The sequence below is a fragment of the Falco cherrug genome, chromosome 7 (genome assembly GCF_023634085.1).
Source record: "Falco cherrug isolate bFalChe1 chromosome 7, bFalChe1.pri, whole genome shotgun sequence".
Taxonomy (NCBI): domain Eukaryota; kingdom Metazoa; phylum Chordata; class Aves; order Falconiformes; family Falconidae; genus Falco; species Falco cherrug.
In genome coordinates, this window is record NC_073703.1 from 1,905,693 (window position 1) to 1,925,642 (window position 19,950).

The following is a 19,950-nucleotide window of genomic DNA, read 5'->3' on the forward strand; positions in this document are numbered from 1 at the left end:
TTCAGCGATCCTTCCCCTTTTTTACAGTTGTCCCCTCTCCATTTCATGGCCAAGTGCAGAAGGAGTTTGTCTGGACCCTGCTTACTGGAAGTCCTCCCCAAAAGTGCCCAGCAGCCATGGAAAGCCTCACGTGGATTGCAGCTGTTGAACACCCAGGTCAGGTCCGTCAGGAAGCGGTTGGGCATGCATATCCCTTTCTACTTATCAACAGCTGTCTCTTCCTCATGGCCATTTCTTCCATTGCAGAGCTCCCGTGGGACACCTCACAGGAAAGCAAGGTAAAGTCACTGAAATTATTTCCCGTAGGTAAGTTATTGGCATGAATTTCTCATCAAAAAACAATAACAGGGGATTATTTTTTTGTTGGTTTTTTTAATTTGTTTTTTGTTTTGATGGAAGCCAGGGTGCATAAGAGAGCCAGCAACAAATATCCACTAGATAATTAGATTGAAAGAAAACCACCCCTCTGAAGACAATGAGATGATAAAAGAGATCAAGGTCCCTGGGAAAACTTAATCCTTACCTTTTTTCCATTACTTCTCAGGTTATTTCACTTTGCTATTAGGAAATTTGATTTGCTGATGAGCAGGAGAGGAAGCTTCCAGACTGGGATAAAAAAAAGTTAGGTTGGGTGAGGACAAGCTATTAAAGATTCAGTGATGGTACAAACCCCGAAGGTAGAGAGTCCCCTGTGAATTAGCATGGGACCTGGGCTTTTTGGTGGAATGAGGCTGATTAAACCTTTCTTCTGTCAGGAGGTATCCTGCAGTCATCCTCAGCACCATTAGATAAAAACAGCCCGTAGCCAAGCACCAGTCACCCAAACCTGCCTGTGTCCCTTTGGCCAAGGCCACTGGGTGAGGTTGCAGGGGAAACCTGGATGTCTGGGTGAGTTCAGGTCTTTTAGCTTTGGGGTTGGTTTGGTTGTTTGGTGGTTTGGTTTTTTGGGGGTTTTGGGTGGGGGGCGGGCGGGGAGGTAATTATGTCTTTCATAGAGTTGGTTGGAAAGAAAAGGAGGGTCTCCAGGTCCTCATGATCAAGGCTGCAACCTGGGAGGAGCCAGCCAAGCTGGTTGCTCCTATGTGCAAGGCTGTGCCTGCAGCCTTGCTTGCACCGAGGGGGACCCTCACAGGAGGACATCTCCCCTTGTGGCATGTCCTTCCCCAGTTGCTTCCCCTGCCCCCATACAGCTCCTCCCTGCAAAGCTCTTTGCTTGTATGCGGGAGAGCTCTTTGCAGGAGGAAGCCTCTTCTCAATCTCATGGAGATCCTCCCCACATGGGCCCTCTGCTTGGAGGTCCTCAGGGTGCAGGAGCCCTTTCTAATGAAAATCTCAACTGAAAAGCTTCACACCATGGGGAAGACACCTTTGCCTTTCTTCCCTTACTTAATCTTACTTAACCTTCCCCCTCTGCTTCTGGTTTCCTCCCTTGGTCCTTGGTGGTTCGGTGGTGTCAGATCCCTTCACAGCTGATGGACCCACCGGTCTTACAGCCATGGGCAGATGCCACCTCCTCTCCGAGAAAGTGGTGAGACCTCCTGGCCAGCCCCATGCAGTTGCAAAGACAACCCCTCTCTGGAGTGAGCATGCCACCCCAGATTCAGGGAGCCTCTTGAATGACCATAAGAAGCCCTTCATCACTTCAATGGTTACAAGCACTTCGCCAACATCCATCAGAAAAGTTTGGACAGTTTTTGTCCAGAGTTCTGCAGCTGGAGGCAAACGAGAAAGCCTGGCCACCCCAAGCACTGAAAAATGCCTCTCAGACCCTGGGAGGTAACTACCAAAACCGATTGGATGCCTTGGAGTTGTCTACCTATTTTCACAATTTTTTTGGCTGCATTTACTAAATGCGAGCTGGTTTGTTTCCAGGTGACAAAGGAAGGTTTGGACTCATGGGGCTGCAGTATCTAGATCTGGAGGCACCAAGGATTGGGTAAAGATCTCACAAGAGGTGGGATAACAGGATCCAATCCAGCCCCACTGGGAGTCAGTGGAACGAGGGCAGCACCTGACTGCAGTGTGCTCTGCCTGCCTCCCCATCACCAGTGATGAAAGGAAACTGAGGCATCTTGTCCCTGGGGAGAGGGTGGCTGGGTATCAGAGCAGCACGTGGGCTGCTGCCTCTGAATGGACAAGACAAAACAGCACATCTTCTGCCTGCCTCGTTCCTTGCGGCATGAGCTGCGACACCCATGCGTGCTCAGTTCTCCAACTGTACTGTGGAAAACAAAACATTTCTTGTCTGCTTTGCTGGTGGCATGCTCTTAAGCTTAACAGACAGATAAGGTATCCCTGTGCCCCCTGCACAGCCATCCTGGGGTGATGTGGCCCCCCTTCCCACCACCACCACAAAGCTGGTCTGGGATGAGCCTCATCACCACTGATGCTTGGGGTCTGCTGCACCGGGGGATGTGCAGGCAGGAGGGAGCAGCAGCCCCAGTCACACGATGGTGAGCAGAGAGCTCCTGTGGTGTGGGCCCTTCCCGTCCAACTACTATGGCACGGCTGCTCTCGAGCATGAGAATTGCTCTGGCACTTTCTCACCCCACTGCTCAAATTGGCCTTTCATTGCCCTCAAAGGAAGGGATGAGCGAAATGCCACGGCTGTGCTCCAGCTGTAATGAAGCTGCACAGCTGGACCCGGTGCTGGTATTGGGCTGCGTCCTGGCTGCAGTCCAGTGTGGGTAATTGTGCCATGGAGCAATGTCTCCCTGCTCCTTCCCTGGAGTTTCTGTCAGGATCGGTGTTCCTTGCTTCCCCTCCTTGTCTGAGTGACTCTGGGAGGAAACACTAGATCCCCCTACCGCAGTGCCCCCCTGGCTTAAAAATGAGTTGTTGGGGTTTTTTTCCTATTTGCCATGGGAGGTTTTCCTTCTTTTCCCAGCCCAGGCACCTCTCCAAGGAGGAGGTGTGGTGGCCAGGGTGGCACCAGGTTGTCCGTCCCACCTGGCTCAGGGAGGGAGGCTGCAAACTCGCATCAAGGCGTGTGGCTCAGCATTTGAGCGTGAATTATTAATTCATAGCCAGCCTCTCTCGGAGCAGCACCCTGCCTGGTTCTGGGACACCTGCTGCAGAGCCGATTTACTGCAGCCATCGGGAGCCTGTATCTATATCGTCACCTTCAACCCCCCATATTAATTTGCATGTGCCCATGGAGAGGGTCGTTTCACCCCTCCCTCAAAGTCGTGTCCCGCGGTCAGTCTCAGAGGAGCAGCTCCTTGCTCTGTTGCTCCTGAAGTTGGTTTGGGCATTGGGACTGCTCTCCTGGCAGGGTGGTCTGCCTGCTCCCTTTGCTTTCTCCACCCGAAGAGTTGCTCTTAAGCCGTTTCCTTCCTAAGATTTTGATGTATAGAAACCTCTCACATGAGTTTGATGCAATGGGAGGTGTCTGGAGACTGTTTTCATCTCTAGTTGTATCAATAATTAATATGTTGATCCAGAGCAATATTATAAACAGGGCAAATACTTTTTTTTCTCCTTTTTCTTTCTTTTTTTGGTAAGCAGCAAAAGAAAAACAGCAGCTGTTAGTGTCACTGCTCAGTGGGGACATTTCAGTCTTCCTGTGGGGCTTGTCCCCTGTCCCTGCTGATGCTCTCTACAGCCCTCCAGCCAGGTGGGTTGGAGGTGGCCATGGCTGTCTTCAGCCCTGGGCTCTCAGGTAGGTGACATGGCTCAGTGGCTCCGTGGAGGGTGAATGGTTATTGGAAATGTTAAAGTTTAGACTTATTAAAGCTTTTCTTTTAATGGGAACCTCACATATAATGGCATGGAGTATTTCCATAGCAGCTGAGAGCCCTCCAATGCCGTTCAGCTCATTTATGTTTTGGAGGTTGCTTTAAGGACACTCTATGGGGACACCAGCATGGGCACATGTCTTATTGCAAGTGGTTTCTCCAGCTTCTTCCCACTGACCTTTTAAATTTATGACTCATTTTTTAATCTTAATGCCTCTAAGAAACATGTTTGGATTTAGAAATCACGTCATGGCTCAATGTGCCCATCAGGGTTGAGGAGATCTCGGGAAGAGAGGCTGAAGCAGCCTTGGCAGAGAGTTTCCAGTAGCTGAATCTCCAAAGGCTATTTGGGCAGCACATGAAGGGCACCTTTCCAGAAGTCTTCAGTGCCCAGCTTGCTGACTGCTGACTTACAGCATCTTGGCCTTGGTGTTCAAATAGTTTTGAAGGTCATTTCATCAGTCACTTGGCGTTTATTCTGGAGAACACCACAGCTAACACGATTCACCTGAGGCCAATTATACCCATGGCATCTGAACTTCTTAAACATGCAGATATGACTTTCTTCCTCTCACTTGTCTGCAGAAGTCACCTCTGTCTTTCATGACGTTCGTTGAGGTTCCACAGTCCAAATTAAAATATCATCTGCTGTAACTTCAGCACCTCCTAATCCCTCAAATATCTGCTAAATTACTCTTTGAAATACCTTGGGAGCAGAACTAATTCCAAATGGCATTACCTTAAATTCACAGTGTCCAACTGGTGTATTAAAAATCACTAGCTTTGAGCGCCATTCATCTAATTTTACTGGCTTTAATAGATGTCCTGCCTTCATGCTGAGAATATTTCTGCTTCTGAGAACATTGCTAACTTTTCATTAAGAGTTTCCAGTGGATAATGTCTCCATTTTAAAGGCTTTATTTAGACCATATAAATCAATCTGCATCTATGATTTATTTGGCTTTTTGATTCCTACCTTTTTCAGTTAATGCACGAGATTTAACCTAGTCCATTGGTTAACACAGTCTGGAGGGATGAAAGACAGCGGCAGGACAAGTTGTTCGGTCCTGACATAGAAGGAAATTCCAGGATGAGCTGGGGAACCAAACTTGTTCTGATCCCACTAGTTTTGGGTGGTTTCCTCTCCCATCAGTCTTCCCCAGGGTGGTAGGACACATACCTCCCTCCTGCCACCAGGAAAGGATTTAGTTTCTCTGCAAGCTGATTAATAGCCCTGTTGATGCTGGAATGCACCTTTTGTCAAATATTTCATCCCTCTGCCAGAAACCTGTGCCAGCAAGGAGGGCACTCTTTAGAAAGTCATGGGCTGCCCATGCTGGGGTTCTTTGAGGCGGTCCCCCTCCCTGGGCTGCGCCTGCACCCGTTATCCCCCTGCCAGAAGAAATAGGAGAAGCAGTTTTGTCAGACGGTGGACCACTGTTTTTTCACCGTTTCCATTTCATCCAATTTGGACTCAAAAATGACCACAAACATATAAGTAAAGTTTCCTGCTGGTTGGGCTCCAGGGCATGAGAGCAGTCTGAGGAGCAATCACTTGTCCTCAGCCCAAACTTGCCCCCAAGGTGCACCTCACTCCAAACTGCCTTCTGGGTGTGGGACATCCAAGTTTGTCTCTTTGTTAGATCCCCTCTGTGAGGTAGATCTGAACTGGTTCTCCTGTGATGTTGGGGGATAGGGCCCTAGGGAGATGTTCTGCTTCACCTCCAGCTTCAGTGCATCTTCTTGGGGTCGGCGTGCAATGACGTCCCTGCCTGACCTTGGGCCTCATCCGGTCCTTGGGGAACGGGATGTGGTCTCCTTGCAGAAACAGGTGGAGACTGAAGCCTGAATCCATATGCTCCTATGACAAATCATAAAGGATCCACCATTTATGTGGTACCCAGCAGGGATTCGTCTTCTCCAGGCATTAGCTAGGCACACGTCCAGCCTGTTGGAGCTGAAATGAGTTAACAGGAGGGGAAGAAGCTCAAAAAAAGAGAAAAAATGGAGAAAAATTAAAGGAAAGTCCTTAAGGGTTGCTAACCTGGCGCCTCTGAAAGCTGAACGGAGCTGCCATTCGTGTGCAGCTCTCTTCCAGCTACGTGGGTGAGGGAGAGAGCAAGAGGAGCTGGGAGTACAGAGCCTGCCAGACAAGGAAACAAGCTGCAGGGGAAGGGAACCAGAGGGAGACGCTCTCAGATCACGAGCACCTTTGAAGTGTGCGAAGGAGAGGAAATTGCTCCTCACCTCCCCCTTGGGATAGCAGGCTGGCACGCCGTGACTTTTAAATTTTGTTTTAGCGAGGTGGAGGTGAAGGAGGAAGGCAGGGAGAGGGAGGGAGACTGTCGTGTCTCCTACTGTGAAAGAGGGATCTTGAATTCTGTGGTGTAGGCTCGCTTTTCCTTTGAAAGTCATCCCTGGGAGCTGGTCTGATGAAAGACGAAGGTTTCCTGCTGGGAGATGGTTCACTGCACCATCTGCGTGAGACTTACCTTGACAGTGCCGGTGCTACAGGCTCAGGGCATCTGTCCTGCTGCACACCGGCCAGCATGTCCCCTGGCTGGGGCTCCAGGGCAGGAGCAGGATGGCAGAGCACAGGTTGGGTCTACAAGGTGCCCCTTCCCCAGGGCCACCCTTGGCTGATGGAGCCAGGGAGCAGAGGGGGAGTTTGGTGGCTGAGGGGCAGGGGACACAGCTCCAGCTGGGTTGTGGCATCTTGCCGCATTGCCAGTGCTGCTGATGATGTTGACAGGTGCTGGGGATGAAGCAGGACGGTGATGCTGCCCACGCTGGTTAGCGCCGAGCCAGCTACAAGGCTCCCATGGGGAGCCACCATGCCACCATGGAGACCAGGGGCTTAGCCCAGGCAGATGTACCCCAACCCTTCCCTCTGCCCGGGCGCCAATGGGAGGCTGGCAGCTCTGGCTTGACCATTTGCATAACAATTTTGCAGCCATCCAGGTCATTTGTCTTTGATGAGTGTGATGCCTTGAAGCATTGGGAAGCATTTGGGCATCACTTGAGCTCTGGCTGCTGGTTTCTTCTCTGGTGGGGTGCAGCGGAAGGTCGGGCTGGACAGATGGTGAGGATGGAAGAGGCGATCCTCTCCCACCTTGGCTCTTGTTGCTGTGCTCGTTTGCAGGGACCATGCACCAGATGATGCTTCCTCCATGTTTCCAGGCTGGTACAATTGCACTAGGCATGCTGTTTTTTCTCTTGTTCCTCCAGCATGTCCTCGCCCTGCCAGAGGACCCTGATGCCCTTGAGGATAGCTGTGCAAGCTCAGGCTGGCCCCGAAGGACTCTGCTCCCTGTCTGGGACACCCTGTGTGCATCAATTTCCCCATGTAAAGTCAGGCAGGATATTCACTGGGTTTGATTTCAAGGAACAAATCTCCCATCCTTTGGGTAGGACTCTGGTACTGAGGCCAGCTCATTTCCAGGCTGGCTTCCAGCAGGGAAGGGTTGGAGGCCACATGGCAGCTGCTGAGATGATGGGGCTGGAGCTGCCAGCAATTTTCTGCTATGACCAAAATGATCTTTAATAAATACATCAGGGATTTCTCACTCTTTTTGTTCCCCCCTTCTTTCCATGCCCTTGGAGCTTGGATAAATTACGGTGTGCTCAAGCAGTGGGGACCACTTGGCAGGCAGAGGAGCATCACCAGCTGGGGGGCATCTTGGTGAGCTGGTGCCACATGTCCACTGGCCAGATGCATTTGGATGGATGTATTTCTTTTCTCTGTGTTTGTCCCTAGGGAGGGCTTCCCACTGCCATAACAGACCTGATGAGGCCATGACGATGGACAGATGGACAAAAGGGAGCTATAGGCATGGGCTCAGCACAGCCCAGCATCTCTCCTGCCCATGTCTGCACCCAGAAAATCTCTTGCCTCTTCTCAAAAATCCCACTTTCCTCCCTGTTTCTGGGAGGGCTCTTGGGATATATATTCCCCCTCTCACTTTTCTTTCTCCAGGGCAGTGAAGCCCAGCATGCCTGGCCCAGCTGGGGAGCCCTGGGGTGGGGAAGGAGGCTGTGGCCCTGGGATGAGCTGATGAATCCCTCACCAGTGCCAGGGCTGTGCCAGGCTGGCTGTGCCAGTACTCCCTGGAGGAATGAAAATAATCCCTAAGCCTCTAGGATATTCAGGGAATCTCCCCAAGGGGAACTCTGCAGTGTTGCTGCTACAGGAGTTTTCTTGCAGAACATGCAGTTTTATTGAACTGGAAAAATTCCTAGAAGCATATGAATACTAAAAAAAACCCCAATCCCATTATTGCAAGTGTTGTAATGGATCTTTTCAATCTCATTTCACTTTGATAGGCAGAATGTTTCATTGAGATGTTATCACTTCAATTTCATAAGGACTTTTCTACTGGTTTCACTTATATGTGAGCTTCATATTATATGTTGCATTACACTGTTCAGATGTTATCCCAGTGGAATGTTGTTATTTATCAAAATTAAATTCCCTTTTGGAATTTCCTACAGGACCTAAAATGCATTCCAGCAGTGCTAAGCTAAGAGACATCTTCATTTTGGGATATGGCACCCCTTTTCCTGGAGATTTTTTTTTTTTTTTTTGTGATGGCATAAGTTGTTCACTCTGAACCCTACAGAAGGCAACTTAGCTTTGAGCATTGTACTTCATAAGCTTCTTGTCTCTGAGCCTGTTTTATCACCCAGGGTCCCTCCCAGTACCAAAGCAGCAGTTCCTTCAGGCTCAGCTTAATTACTTCAATAAATTAGATAACAAGGAGTGGAGAGAGGGAGGTGTTTAGGCAGCAGGGGGTCATGCAAGTAGAGGAGGTGTTTACCCCCTGTCGGGACAGGTTGCTGGGAGCTCCCTTGGTCAATGGAGGTTTCACCATGAGCTGCTGCTTCATCCTGGGGTGATGTTGTGAGTTGCCTCTGAATAATCCCTGAGGGATGGAGCTGCCCCACCTCCCTGTGTCACCCTGTGCCTCTGATGTCCCTGAGGGACACGCCAAGGTGGAAACCCTCCCTGTCCCCTGTACCTGGTGGCCTGGGCGATGTTATTTGTGCTCCTTTGATGCTATTTATCCCCCTGTCTTCTTTGTGTTGCTATTTCCCCTCTCCTGCTCCCCTCTGCCATGCCAGCCCAAGAGGCTCTGGTTTAGCTCTGTGCCCAGGGAAGAAGCGGGATAGGCAGGAGTGGGAACAGCTCTGCAAGTCCCCAGCTCTGGGCAATTCCCTGGGCAGAGGCGCAGGCAGCTGCCGGTGGTAAGAGATGCCCCTGTGACCCCTCAGGGCATTGCTGCAGCCCCCAGAGCTCTTCCTCTGCACGGGGCTGCCCACCCTGTGAATTTGCAGGGCGATTGCTTTTGAAGTATTAAATTCAAGCATAAATAAGTTAGTTCCTCTTGTTTTGGGGATTACTTATAGTCCCTATCCCCAAAATGGGATGTCCCCTTGGTGAGACGGTCCCCCCCTCGCCGCCTGGCACATGGCTCCATCCCTTCCCAGACAGACTTTGGCAAGACTCTGCTCTGTTTTTTGCATCTCTCTGCAGAGCTATCAGATGGAAAACAGCCTCTGAAGGAAGGCAAACAGCCTGTGACCCACCACTGTGGGCTGGGGTCTGCTGCCCTGCTCCCTACCCAGTGTTTTTGGGGTCCTTGGGCACCCTCGAGCTTTGCAGCTTGCTGGTGAGCTGCACCCTTGGGATGGAAACACCCAGGAGCAGAGTGTCTTGTGCTCATCAATGTCCATTATTTTGACATTTCCTTTTCGAAAAAAAGGGATTTTTTTTTTTCACTTGTTCTTGAACGCTTTGAAGGGAGACATCAACTTCTTGCAGCAAACCCATTTTGACATCCAAAAAAAATCATGGAATTTGGAAGAACTGGAAGAAGTTTGATCTCTGGACTGTCAGAAACAACAGGGGGAAAAAACAATTGGTCCGAGCATAAAGCAGTTTCTCTCCCTGCATCACCACCCTAATTTGCATCCCTGGCTGAAAGCAAATCCTTCCTACAAAAAAATGCTACTTATTTTTTTCCAAATACGCACACACAGCAATTTTTAGCCTAATATTAATTGGGCAGAGGATGCCGCAGAGGTCAAGCAGTACATCTAAGTGGACTAAAGACAGGTAGATTGTCTTTCAGGGCTGCAGCAAAATGAATCCATCTCTTCCCTCAGTCTCCCAAAGACTAGTTTCTATTAGAGCAGATTAAGGGACAAAGGGGAGGGGAGGGGGAATAAAGACAAGAGCAGGTCAGCAAGAAAGGGAAGGAAGAAGCGGTGTGCAGTGAAGAGACCAGATTGCCTGCCTGGAGGTTGGGTTGTGGTTTCTTTTCCCTTTCTCTATCAAGGGTGCAAGATAAACAGAGACAGAAGGTTGGAAAGTGTCCCAGAAAGGTCTCTGCAGAAGCAGACCAAACATATTTAAAGTGGATAAACAGCAGGCGAAGAAATGAACCAAAATTTTGAGTCAAGGTGGTACAAAATTAAACCCCTTAAAGCTGCTATAAATGCATTGGGTACATGATCTCCACCCTAGCTGTCCCCAGCCTGCCTGCAGAGACTGCAGGGCTCCAGGAGATCCTCTGAGTATGGGTTTGTTCCTATCCATCCTCCAAATGCTCCCCCTGGGTAGCTGGGCTGGCAGGTCTTCCCCATCAGCATGTAAAGATGCTTGATTGGTGTTCATGAGGATCATCTGTTTGAAGGGCATCACCCTAAGAGGGCATCCTATGGCAGTACCCATCTGACTGGGAGATGCTGAAACCTCCCCTGGATTTGTTGCTGGTGCCATCAGCATCTCCATCTCCTGTCTGTTTGCTGCTTCAGGAGGGATTCCCGTGTTTACAGGCTTGCTACGCTGCACAAAAAAATCAGGTATGAGATGGGGGCAGCACACATGTGACAGCCGTTTCCAAGTGTGGAGCCTGATGCTGTGGTCATCCCAGTGTGGTGTCACCAGGGCACGGAGCAGCTGTGCTGCTGTGGAAAGGGAAGAACCATGGGTGAGCTGGTGCGCATTGTCCCCACCAGCTGGGCAGCTTGAGGACTTCACTAATGCTTCAGTATACAACTATATCTATGGATTTATTGCATGGATGCCATAGTGGGCTGTCAGCAGCTTGAGACTGGTGGTTAACACCTGCTTGGTGGCTCAGCTGGGTCAGGAGGAGCAGTGGGGGTGTCACTTTCCGACCACGGTGAATACTTGTGCACAGGAGTATCTCCTTGTGGGTCCCAGCATGGCCAAGACCTGGGTTTTGCAGTGATGCTGTGCAGAGGTGGGGGTGCTGGTACCTGCTATAGTGTCTGGGGGTTACCCCTGCAGTGATGGGGGGAGCATCCTTCTCGTGGTGGGACCTGGAGATCAGGTTGCGCCAGGGGCTGGAGGCACCTTGTTTACCATAAAGCCATCACTTCATCTGGAAATAAATTTTGCTGGATAGTTTGGCCTTGTTTTGCTTGGAATTGCTCATATGGGAATTGTTCGGGGTTTTTTTCCTGGAGTGGAGAAAAATCCCCAAAGACGCTTTTTAACTAAGATGGAGTAAAAGGGAGGGACAGTGTCGGGGGGGGGTGGGGGGGTTGGGGGGTGGGGTGGGGGGGTGTGTGTGGAGGTGGACCTCAGCATGTTGAAAGTCCGCATCCAGCATGCATTCCCCTTTGGGCACCATTCTGCACCTCTCAGGCTCTCTGTCATGGGCCAGGATGCCCATGGGTGCTGGGGACAGGAGACCCCCACCTTGTTAAGGGCTTAAATGACCTTGGGTTTGTTGTACGAGTGCACAGAAGCCCAAGGCTGCCGTGCATCGATGGGGTGTGGAGCAGAGAGGACAGCCAGCAGCATGGCTTTGGGGGTTCCTGTTTCACGTGGGTGACCCGGTCACACTGCTGGTTGGTGTAAACCTACAGAAAACATATCTGCTCATCTCATGTGGGTTTACTCCACAGAAGGGAAAGCCTGAATTTGCTGTCCTGTGTCAGAAACCTGGGTGAAATGGGGAATTTGGGACAGCTTCCGCATAACACAAGGCATGGGGGAGGAAAAAAGTACAGGACCTTAATTTGAACCATTCTGGAGATTATTTTTTTTCCTTGATATGTTTTGTATTATTGCAGTGTCTAGCTTCATAAGAAGTTTATTATTAATCATTCCCATGAGATCCTTTTGAGAAAACTTCACTAAAATAGAAAAGGATATGTGTTATATATATATTTAATAAATTTTTACTATATTTTTGTTTATACATTTATATATTTTATATGTGTATATATATATATATATATATATATGCCCATACTGGTTACCTTTCTAATACCACCAGGGATGTCCCCTGTATCCCTGGCAGTCTTGCAGGGTTGGTGGAAGGGAGATCTCTGGGCACAGAAAGAAAGTCATCCTGGACAGACTAACCCTAGAAACCACCTTTCCCTGAGGATGCTGTGTTTCAGTATCCCGTGTCCAGGTGCTGGTGCCCTACCTTCCGTCCCTCACCTTAAAGCAGGCCCCGGTCCTTGGGACCGTGTGTTTGCTAAAGCAGATCGGGGCCAGGCAGGGAGGCGGTGAAGGGTGGACATGAAAGCTTAATGACTCTATGTCTCTAAAGGCTGAAAATTAAGCTGCTCGGGGTGGTTTTTTTTTATTTTTCCATCTCACTCGCTGCTGATTTTTAGCATGTTAAATGTTTAAAGAGCTGCTCCCCATGCCAGGAGCTGTGGCAGGACCCTTGTTCTGATGCTTGGGGAAGGATGGAGGTCTAATACCTTTTTTTTTTTTTTTTTTTTTTTTCCCCATGTAGGGCTTGACTATAAGGCAGGAGTCCATATCCACTCAGCTTGGCAATAAACCTTCCTTTCTTCTTCAGAATGAGAGAATAGAGACGGTCCAACAGTAAATAAAGGTTATAATACCCAATATAAACATTCATTGGCGTCCTACACCCACATGTCTGCATGTTGCCTGGTTACAAGTAGAAAAGGCTAGTGGCTTATTTATCTAGGAAATATGTCCTGGGTATAACCTCATGTCTGAATTTAAACCAGTGTAATTCACTCCGAGCAAACAACAGGATAGGTGATCTCAGTGTGATTTGTCTCCTTGCCCCCTGTAATTTTCCAGCTCACCCCGAACAAACCTTATTTCCAATGACTGAAACCTCCAAACGAGGAGTCTGTGCTGGGCTTGCAATGTTGGTGAATAACCTGCCAATGATTTAATTGCAGTGGGTGGCTATTTTTGAGCTCGTAAGCCGAACTGAGGACAGTTGTTCTTGTCTATTCCCAGTCCCTGACTGCTTTTCTGGACTGGAGCATCTTCTCCCAGCCCCGTCGCCGGGGGCTGAGCCAGATGGGCTGTCTGTCGGCGATGCTGCAAGGTGAAGCAACGAAATTGGAAGGCTGTCTGCCTCTCTGACTCTCCTTTTCCACTCTCTCCTGCTGGTTTTTGATCCGCGCTTGCTATGCCTGACCCCATTTTGCATCTCTTCCTTTGGTCCTCATGAAATCTGGCCCTCCTTCTCCAGGCCTGCTTGCTTCTTCAGGTTGCCTTTAGGTGAGAACCAGCACTGATCCCTTCTCCCTGTAGTGACCTCCAGGCTGAGATGCCCCAACACAACACCCAACCTGTCCACAGAGCCTGAGACAGCAGAAACCTTTCCCAATAGATGGGGAACCTTGCAGTAAATGCTGGGCTGAGCTTATATATAAGGCTAATTCCCACCGAAATCCAAGCCTGGGCTCCATAGAAGGTGCTGGTATGCAGTATTAAGTGCCTCATGATAATATATTTATGGTAGATCTATTCTTTGTGTCTCAAGGCATTTCCACGCAGGTTAGGACCTGTGAGCTTTGAGGAGTTAACAACATTATTTTGCTTTTTACTACATTGACATAAAGTGTCAATATTACCTTGACTTCTTTCAAGAAGCCAGTTGGCAGCGTTGTTCATTAGGAAATGGCTCAATAAAAGTGCTTTTTTAAAAATTTATTGGACCTCTAAAAAGAAGTAATATCATGAACAAATGGAATGATAACAAAAATGACATCCTTTGTGTCCTCACAAAAATCCATGTGCCGCAAAGCAGCATCTGTAAATTTAGGTGGGAATTCCCAGCAGCTGCTTAATTTGGCCACATCAGGTGATCAATATGTGAGGCTGCTGCATTAGTTGGATTTGTGGGCATTGGGGAATGCCTTTTTCTAGCTGTGATGGCCTTTACCACCTGGCTGCGGGGGAAGAAGGAGGTTTGGCATTGCTGTCCATTTATATAGCCTCTTCACAGGCTTAGAGATGGGTTTAAGCACCACCTCAGGCACTGCCTGCCTATAGCAGAGCTTTCGTCTGCCTACAAAAGCATCTCTCTTGCTGCCAGGAGAGGTGTGTGGCTCCATCCTCTGAGATGGAAATGCTCAGAGCAGCGGTGCAAGTCTGAATAAGGATAAGAGCAGAAATTCCGGTCTCTGCTGCCTCATTGCTTCAGAACATCTACCAGGTGCTTGGAGATAGGCACGGGGGCATTTGGACCATCTTGGAAATGGTCATGGGTGATGCAGGAATGAAGAGCCTGCAGCAAGCAGGAGTGATGGAGATGTCAGGGTGAAATGTTCTTGGTGATGTTGGTCTGTGGAGGGAGCTCAGCATAAGGTCGTGGTCAGAGATAGGGGGACCGGCAGCTCCCTACTGACCCTCTCCAACATACGTTGTTCTATCTCCATCAGTCTCAGCAACCTGGGCTTCACAGCCCCAGGATTTTCCGTCCTTCACCACAAAGGAATTCTTCTCATGCTTAGTATCCATTTTTTAGCTCCTCATTTCAAGACCTTTATTGGTTTGTCTTCTTGTCAAACTAAACACCAGCTGCATGGCCAGAGGTATTTATCAAAAGAGCGGGGCATTTCTTCCAGGTGGAAAACCCCAAGGCTGGAAATCTTAAGCCAGAAAAAGCACAAGCAATTACCTTGGATCGGCCACATTTGATATGTCATCGCCTGGCTGGAAACCCTGTATTTATTTACATGTGCGTTGGGAAGAGGAAAGAGTGATGCCCTTATTGTCCATTCATCTCTGCTCCACTCCTTGCCTGGTTTGATGAGCTTTGCAGGCGTTTGCTGATAAATCTTTGATTTCAAGAAGCCAAGGTCATGCTCTGCTTCTCAGCATGCCTGGAGGAAAACACCACCCAGGGCACGCATACATGAATGCAATCACATTTCTTAGCTGATATGGGTTGGTTGGGAAGGACACTTTTATTTCATTTCTTTCTTTTCCTAGCTTGAATGAAGCCAGTGTTGGAGAAGGTGGTCTTCCCCAGGCAGCAAGTGCTCAGAAGGGGTGAAAGGACCCTCTCTAGGTTTGTGGAGCTGCCAGAGCAAGGGCATTTCTTTGTGATTAGCTCAGCAAGCAGCCCTGAGAGGAGGCACGGGCCACAACTCAACCTTTCTGCTGCTTTCTTCTTCCCCATGCCACACAATGGCAGCAAGGTGCCTGGACTTTCCCCGTGGGCCTTGACCTTGAGGTGCAGGACGCCCTGCAGCAGCCTCCTGGGGCAGCGGGGAGCCCCTGGCTCTGCAAGCCCCCAGCCCTTTCTACCCCAAACCTCCTTCTCCACCCAGACCCCCCATATGTCTTCTGGGATCTCGGCAGAAAGGGTTATAATACTCTAAGTTGTCAGCATGTGTTGGAGATGGTTTCATCTTGTCTCATCTTAAACTTGCCTGCTGCTTTGATCCCCAGGAGATGTGACTTTGTCATTCCCATGGCCGCCACTCTCCTTCCACACAGACTGAAGCAACGTGGTCCATGATGGAGATGCAGTCCTCAATGGCAGCCATCCACTGCAGGCACCTCCTAGAGGAGGCTCCTTCTTGTCATTGCAGCTGGGACACTGGGGCAGGTTGTGTCCAGCTTCACCCTCTCAGTGAGGTGGACCTCCATGTGCCATCTGGTCCCACTCTGTCAGACCCTCGGAGCTACCTGCTCTTGCTGGTGGTGAATGAGTCCCAATTACTGAAGCAGGGAGAGGATGGGATGAGAAGTGAGAACGTGCTGCTTCGCCAGTCTGGGGAGCATTAAATGATAATGGAGACATATTTGTGTAGTGGCTGCATGTGGGCTTGCTCCCTTCAGCAGTTTCCCATTAATAAGTCTTTGTGAATGTTCCCGGGCATATAAACTTTAAATAGATAGCTTGTCAGCTGGGAGCGGAGCCTTTCATAGATCTCTTTGATAGAACAGTTTTTAAGAACAAAACTGGGGACAGAGAGGGAGAGTTTGCAGCCCTCCATCCATAAAAGATGAATGGGTCATTGGAAGATGCTGTCAGAGAAGCTAAACAGCTGTTTGCCTGATGGTGGCTTTGCTGCCCAAAGGGGCTCCTCCATCCCACTGCCCTGTTCTGCCTCACAAAGTTCCCCTGCCTTCAGTGTCTTTCAAGACTATCTTGCTTAGTGAGATCTTGGCTCGGTCAAAGAACAGCTCCCCTCCTTTCCCTGCTCGTTTCTGAGGGTCCACCTTTGACCCACTCAAGAAGGAGACAAGAGCTTCTTGGAAATCCCTTATAAATTCTTATTAATGTTTTTTTTCCCCTTAAAATTTTATGGCTGCTGGGAACCAGAAGACCAGAGGGCACAACGGCTGAGCTGAACTCACCAGGCAGAGTAGTTAGGAGTTGCTCAGTGACTGCAGACACGCAATTTAGGACATCAGGCTTCCAGATCATGGGTCTGAATGCTGCTTGAAAGTGGTCTTAAGTGGATGTGAGATGGTTAAGGTGGAAAGAATCACATTTTTATTTTTAGAGGTTCCACCCAGGTGTACCACAGTGCCTGCACCCCTCTCAGGTGTGTCTCATGGCTCCTAGCTGCTGTGGGGGAGTCGGAGCCCCTTAGGCAGCAGTTGTGAGGGGTGTGAGGGAGACCAGCAGGGTGGAACTGCTTATGTGTGAGGAAAGCTTAAATAAGCCAACTCTCATTGGCACAGGGAAGGGATGACGGATGGGGTTGGTGACAGAGGTCTATAAAAACCTGAGCGGCAGGGAATGATTGCTCTTCTTCACAAGGTGAGAAGCAGAAGACATCAGCTGAAAGAAGTTTTAAAACAAAGACAGGATTTATTTGCACAACCCCTCATTCAGGTCCATTGCATTAACACAGAGGAGCAGCATCTCAGCCAGGACCCGGTGATGATGGGTCCAGATGTTTTGAAATGGTGTGGAATGATTCCCTCTTGAAGCTGGAGTTTTAGAATTTCTTTCCACCTTTTTGAACCAATCACAGTGGGGTTTGCTCACTGTATCTATACTCAGTTTTCGCTTTATCTCCAAAGGGGAGCAAAGTTTTTCATGGCTTATGGCTCATGAGGGATTATCTCCTCGTCTGGCTCCAGGCAGACCTCGCTCAGGGCTTGGGAAGGAGCTGAACTGCAATGCTGAGACCCCAGCTGTGGTACCCTGTCCTCGGAATAAAGCACTGGTTCAGAGGGGGAGGTCAGACCGTGAGGGCAGGCTGCAGGGAGGTAGAAGCCATGTACTGTGATGCTTAATGCCCCTCTCCATGCCATGCCAGTGCGTGACATGGGTGTGGAGATGAAGTCCATCCTGGGGGTTCCCCTGAGGAATGGAGGAGGTGTTTTGGGGTACTGGCTGCTCTCGGTTTGTGGCATCATCTACCTTCCTGCAGTCCTGTCCTAGGCAGGACTTTATCGCTGCTTTCAGAGCCCTGGGGAACTGAGGTGCATTCTGTGCTAAATAGAAAACTCTACTTCAGCCTCCAAGTGGGGCCTCTGTAGGAAGTCTCCTTCCAGGGCTGTCATCGCCACCCAACCCCGGTGAGTTCCCATCTCCCTGCCTCTACTTTAAAGAGCATTTTCTCAGTCTGTGTGAGACTGGATTAATATCTGGTCCTGCCTCCCAAGGTCAGGATCTGTCTGGAAACGGCTCTAGTTCACCAGTCCATGTAGTCTTGAGATGCCCAGATGCAGTAGATATTGGGGGATGGTGTGGCAATCTCCAGAGATTTTCCTTTCTATGTTAAATAACTGTAAAAGAGAATTATTTTTTTCATTAAAAATTCATTTGGAAGCAGCGAGGTTTTTGAGGATGTAATTAGCTGAGTTCTCCTCCTCTATCAGCTCTTTCCAAAGCTTCTTGGGATCTCTCTTTTTTTCTTTTCCTCTCATTTCACTCTGTCTTAGCCCTTTTGCAGCTTACTGAGGTTTCCCTGGACACCAAGTGGGGCAGATCCTTGCTGGTCTCAGACAGAAGCGAAGGCAAAGTAGTTAATACAGGAGATGAGAGCTGGCCCAGTTACTCCTCGATGAGACAGTTCTGAGAGAACATTTCTGCATATCTAGACCTCTCTTCTTTTGTGTGCTGCATCATCTAACACCATGACAGCCCTCCAAGTGCAAACCCTGCTCTCTGGGTGGCTTTCCTCTCAAAGCATCAGGGCTAATGGTGCCGCTTTCCTGGCCCTGGATAGGAGGATGCAGGAGCACGGTGGGGGCTGCGGGCACACCTTCCCCTGAGCGGTACTTGCCCGAGCATCTCTCTCATGCCCTCCTGGCTGTTAGCAGCTGTGTTTCTCAGGTGACTGGTGGTTCGCTTGCAATAACGGGGGCTGACAGGTTGATTTACAGCTGTCTGCAGCTGAGCCAGCCAGGCATTGCAGGCTCCCGCCACGTACCCAGGGTCTGCACTGGAGGAGACAGACCCTAACTATGTCTATCTGCCTTTCTAGTTGTTTTCCTTTTCCTTTTTGCTTCTCTTACCCTAGTTCCTGTTTGTTTTCTCCCTGTTTTTTTGTTCAACTACCCCAGCCATCATCGGGATGTCTGACCCACCGCTTCAGCAGGTATGAGGCCAAGGCACAGGCTTTGTTTCCAGGAGCAGGCTCTCTGCATGGGGCAGCTCATGTTCAGCAGGCGTCTGCAAAGCCTTTGGGGTGGCTTCCTCCCCATCACACTGCCCTTAAGTTCTGCCTTCACTCCTACCTTCCCCTTCAGCAGTTCTTTCCAGATTCCTGCCCTGGAAAACCCTTCTCTTGGAAAGCCCTTTCTCCTCATCCCCGGGTTCCCTGGGTCCCAGCACCTTGGCAGCCACATCCTGGCAAGCCTTTATTAGCTCTGCCCCATCACTAACGTGGCTTCTTGCTTGGCAGGCAGGACCTGGCCCCACAGGTCAGTGCATTTCTGCAACCAAAAGGGCTGTCAGTAGATGGGTGAAAGGGGAACTGGAAGTCTCAAGCTCCTGTTGCAAACTTCTGTTGAGAAAAATGAGATGTGGCATCACTCCCTTTGATTCAAGGACATGAAGAGGCTGATCTGCTCCATCCTGCCTCCCAGTAGTCGGAGGATGGCAGGCAGCTCTGCTTATGCCCTGCTTTCCTTCCCTGTAAAATGCAGGGAAGAGGATACCTGGCTGCTTGGAAATGCTCTGTAGCTGGGAGGTGGATCTTCCTGAGGCTTTGCTCTGCCAAATGAGCAGCCACTGAGGAGTTAAAGCACTGTTGAAGAGAGTCCTCAATTAGACCCCTAATGATGGGGCATGGCACCTCTGAGACCTTTGTCAGGTTGATTTCTGCACATGGGTTCATGTTCCCCTTTCATCCCAAAGGTTGGTTGTATGCTGGGGGATGCTCCCCCTACCCCCCCCCACCCCTCCCGGCTCTGAAATTACGATTGAGATTGATTAAGATTTATTCTTTTTAATTAAGATTGAGAAGCTGGAACCCCAGGGTGCACCAGCCTCAGGAAGAAGGACAATTATGCAGCAATTATACAGCCTTGTAATCACATTATACATGGGATGTAGACTGAGATCTACCAAAGCCATTGTAAATGGGTCATCAGCAAACCCAAGAGATGCTAAATGACTTGGGCACCTTTAGCTCTTTGCTGAGGGGCTCGGATTCGGATTGGAGAGGAGTTGCTGGCTGAAAATGCCGCGTGACCTCGTATCTCAGCAAACTCCTGTCCCTGTGACCTCACAGCATCCATCAGCACATCTCTGCCCTGCAGGCTTGTGATCCCCTCCCCTCTTCTCCTCTTATAAGTGGGTGATGCATCAGCATCGCTGCAGAGTGCCTCCTCCCAAACCAACATCCCTCAGCTCAGACTCTCCTTTTTCTCCCTGCTGGTACATGGGGCTCCCCAGGTCTGGGCAGCTCTCCTGGTCCCTGTCTGTTACTCCACTTGGAGAGGAGTAAAAACCGGGCAAGCCTACACCGTACC

General features: G+C 49.7%; 1 long non-coding RNA gene across 5 annotated transcripts in view; it reads left to right on the plus strand.

Annotated features, from left to right (window-relative positions):
• The window catches only part of LOC114015409 (uncharacterized), a 28,038-nt gene extending 16,809 nt beyond the window's left edge, over window positions 1-11,229 (plus strand). For 2 of the 5 annotated variants that reach the window (XR_008733310.1, XR_008733313.1), the window contains 4 exons: window positions 28-161; window positions 247-278; window positions 756-888; window positions 1,458-11,229. This is a non-coding gene — a long non-coding RNA (uncharacterized LOC114015409). Of the gene's footprint in view, window positions 1-27; window positions 162-246; window positions 889-1,457 lie in introns of all 5 variants that reach the window. The other 3 variants (XR_008733314.1, XR_008733311.1, XR_008733312.1) reach the window with 3 other exon arrangements.
• The last annotated feature ends 8,721 nt before the right edge of the window (window positions 11,230-19,950 follow it).